This window comes from Sabethes cyaneus, chromosome 3 (genome assembly GCF_943734655.1).
Source record: "Sabethes cyaneus chromosome 3, idSabCyanKW18_F2, whole genome shotgun sequence".
In the NCBI taxonomy this organism is placed as follows: domain Eukaryota; kingdom Metazoa; phylum Arthropoda; class Insecta; order Diptera; family Culicidae; genus Sabethes; species Sabethes cyaneus.
This window is the reverse complement of record NC_071355.1, coordinates 14257721-14261795: the sequence shown is the minus strand read 5'-3', so window position 1 is coordinate 14261795 and position 4075 is coordinate 14257721. Positions and strand designations below refer to the sequence as shown.

At 36.7% G+C, this 4075-nt stretch overlaps 1 non-coding gene across 1 annotated transcript; it reads right to left on the bottom strand.

Moving 5' to 3' along the window:
- Positions 1-319: 319 nt before the first annotated feature.
- On the bottom strand, positions 320-401 carry Trnas-aga (transfer RNA serine (anticodon AGA)). Its single transcript has one exon. It is a non-coding gene; the product is annotated as a tRNA-Ser (tRNA).
- Positions 402-4075: the final 3674 nt, after the last annotated feature.

Below are 4075 nucleotides of genomic sequence, written 5' to 3'. Positions count from 1 at the left end.
GAGAAGCGAAGATCTTTTTCTAGCCGGCTACTGGCAGCAGCAACCCGTGTGCGATGTGATGGCTTCGGCTTTCCGAGAGTTTCAAGACTTCCCCGGCGCGGTGTGAGCTCGTTCATTCGCGCCACATTTCCTTCTTTCCTATTAGTTTCGTGGATACGTTTTGTGAGACATTTTGTTTTTAACGATTAGATTTCGTAACCGTTTTCGAGTTTTGATCCGATCTCGGAAGGTAGTCAAAAAGAAACAGCTTCCGCCTCCTGGCTTTCGATTTGCTGTAATCGAACAACGCTACAACAAAAAAAAGATAGTTTCCTATTTTCGCAGCCGGTAGGATTCGAACCTACGCTCCCAGAGGGAATCTGATTTCTAGTCAGACGCCTTAACCGCTCGGCCACGACTGCCGGGTGCTTAAGCCGCTCGGTAAAGTCGGTTTTGTTTTTGACTGGTGGACCGGCTATGCTGCTCTTCGTGGTACGACAAAGTAAGCCGCTTAACTTTCGAGTAAGTTGATTGAAACTGTTGTGCCTTATTGGTGCGTCCTAGTAGCGTTCGTAATTGGAGCAGAGAAGAGTGGTTTTGGTTGTTGTCAGTCTAAAATAGCCAACAATTATCATAAACAGTGACCAAGTTGCTTTTGTAATTCAATTTGCTACATTTTCTAAAAATGGCACATGCATTCTACCCTGTAGTGTCCGGCTTCCCAATATGCCGACTGTATGCATTTAATTTGAATTGTAAATATTTATACCTAAAATGGAAAAAATGAATTGAAAATATCGAAATCATTTATCATTTTGCTTCAAGCTACAACAAAAATTGGGTTATTTCGGATTGTTTGGTAAATCTTTAGAATTGCAATAGAATTGTTTGGAATTTGTCTACTTGGATTCGTACAAACAAGTACTTCAAATTACCTAATGGGAGATATTTGCAGTTGCAACAATGCTAGATGTTTAAAAATTGTAGAATAGTTTTACTATCGAGGTTTAGCATGTTTTTGTTACGAGACTGATATTTTTAGGGGGTTTTATGCTCAAAATTTGAAAAAGGTGCATGTAAAAATTGTTTATTTTTATCGAAAATCGGAACAAATTAATTGCTTTAGTTACACAAAAACATTTTCGATAAAACTCAGAGACGAAACCACCAATAAAAATAATCTACTGCTGAACAAAGTGAGTAATTTGTGCTCTTTGACAGGAATTAAGCGTTTGATATTTGATTTTGACATTTTCGTTTTTCAAAGCATGCAGCATCCAATGATAAGCAAAGGACCGTAGTTGAGCTATGTTATTGTTGGCTCTTTCCTTTCTTTTAGAAAATTCTATGTAAGTATGTACCGTTCTGATTCAAACTTAGAACAGTCTCAAACTTCGAACACTTCAGAATAAAATGCTCGTTAGTATCGCTAATTTGATAAAATATTATACTTATTGTACACCGCCGTTTTCGTTAGAATGTCCTCTATCCGGTGAGATATGACATTGAACTGTACGACTCCTTGTAAGAAATCAGCAGGCGCTGGAAAAAAGTGAGAACTCAGATTTTAATTTCGTTCGCATACTCTTAGCGTTTCGTGCAAAAGTAGCTATTTTTTCCCAAGTTTAGAACATTTACCTTCGTACTTCGCGATTATTAGGTAAGTGGATATATATGTACTAAAGCATAGTTAAAATACAGTATTTCATGCATTATTTCAAAGATATGAGATAAATAAAAAGTGTTCGAAGTTTGAATCATGTTTTGAGGTGTGATTCAAACTTCGAACACCCACGAATAATATCCGGTTTTTCCTGATTTTCCTTCGGGAAAATGAATTATCTGCATTGTAAAGCTGTATAAAGTTAACTTGCTTTAGATATGGTACATAGAGTTTGAAAATATTAGCAATTGACTACAGAAGCATGGATTGAAACTAATTATTGTGTGAAAATTTTAAATCATACTGTTAGGTGGTTAGAAAAAGGATGAAATTTCACTTATTTAAGTTGAATGACACTAAAAGCATTAATACTTTTCAAAGAAATACAAGTGTTCGATGTCCATGAAAGTGTTCGAAGTTTGAATCAAACCCGAACAACAGTTTTTTAGTGTTTTCAATGTAAATTAGCATTTTATCCTCATTTTGAAAATTTTAACACGAAAATAATTAAATTGTCATGCAATTAAACCATTTATGGGAGTAGAATAAAGATGTTTTCAAACATTTTTCTTTGAAGAAAGTTTCAGCATAGCTTAAGTGTTCGAAGTTTGAATCAGAACGGTATGTACGATTGCTCCTAATGTAATGGCATCGATCATTACTGTACAAGAACTTAATTCTACTTTAATTAATTTAGCTATTTTTACCGTTCAATTAGGTACTACTTTCAATTTTTTTCAGTGTGGACAGTTACGGATTGCACAATTATCGTTAAAAAATCCACGTCCAGTGTCCGAGTGCCATGTAATCGACCATCACGGATTTAGACCAAATTTTGCCAGATTGTTCGTTATCAGTCAGAGACTAAAAATCCAAAATTTGGTGCCGATCGGACATTTCCTCGACTAATGGGAGCACCTCCATTTTTAAGGAAAATGCCCATTTTTGTCAAAACCGCTTATTTTCTTTTGCTTAAAACTGCGGAAATATTAGGTTTAGAAAGACACTATTTTCACATTTTCAAAGAAAATTACCCAAAGAGTTCGAAAAAAATATTATTTTTGAGCACCAGTGCTGCCAAATATTTTTAAACTCAATTTGAAAACTAAATTTACATTTTTCTCTTAATGAAGACAATTTGATCTCAAAAATTTTAACTTCATCGTGTTTTGTAGATTTTTTTACATAAGAATCATTTATCGCCCTGAGGTAATCGTTTTCGATCCCGAGATACAGCGTTTTAAAGCAAAAAACCCCTCATTTTTAATGTAAAACTAAGTGCAAAATAACTTTTTCTTGAAGCAGTGATTCTCTACGCAATGTAAAACTATTTTGCCATATCGGGAAAGCATTTATACAATGTATAACAGTTTTTCTTAACAGTGTTGCCAGATTTTCAGTTTTTCGTTTGATTTATAGTACTAAATGTGGAAATATTGCTTCAAAAGGTGTAAAATGAACGTTAGTTGTTTGATTATAGCCTCGTAAACTGTTTTTCATCTCAATAATAGACATGAGTTCTTTCCTTACTTGTTTATTGCGTTTATTGTTGCTGTGAGACTAATAATAATTAATGTAACTAATCATGCCGGAAACTGAAAAGTTGGCAACACTGTTAAGAAAGGCAGGAAGGAGGATGCTATCGACATTGAAGGTGATGTTTATTTTTGGACAGACTCGACGACAGTGCTGCGCTGGTTACAGGCTGTACCGGCTATATGGACGACATTTTTTGCCAATCGAGTGGCAAAAATACAAAATATCACGGAAGGTTGATTTTGGAAACATGTTCTAGGTACTCGAAATCCTGCGAATAAGACGTCACGCGGTATATTTCCGGAAAGCATAATTGAAAACCGCGTTTGGTGGGAAGGTCCGGAGTGGCTGGCCTTAGGCGTTGATAAATAGCCAGTACAACAATTCAATAGAAGCAGATCAGGGGTGTAAACGGCCGGCAGTTGGGGCAGTTGGCGCTTGCAACTTGCAACTTCAACGATTGGTATTGATTCGGCAAACGGCATATTGCCAGTGGTTTATTAAAAATTTTCGGGTTAAGTATCAAATTGGTCGATTCGTACCGGCAAGAATAACGGCATTGACGACAGCAGAATTACGTACGGCAGAGTTGACAGTGACCTGACTCGTTCAACAAAAAACTTTCAGTAAGGAATACCTAAAATTGCTCCATGCAGGACCTCAACTTTTGTTAAGTAGCGTTAGGGAAAAATTCTGGCCGCTCGGAGGACGGAACGTGGTAAAACAAATAATCCATCAGTGTCTGCGTCAGTTTATGGCAGAACTTCCGGCTTCTCGTGTTACAGCAGCTCAGGCGTTTTCAACAACTGGCGTCGATTACTTCGGCCCAATATACATTCGTCCGGACTATCGTCGAACGACAGTGAAGGCATGTGTGTCTGTGTTCGTCTACTTCAC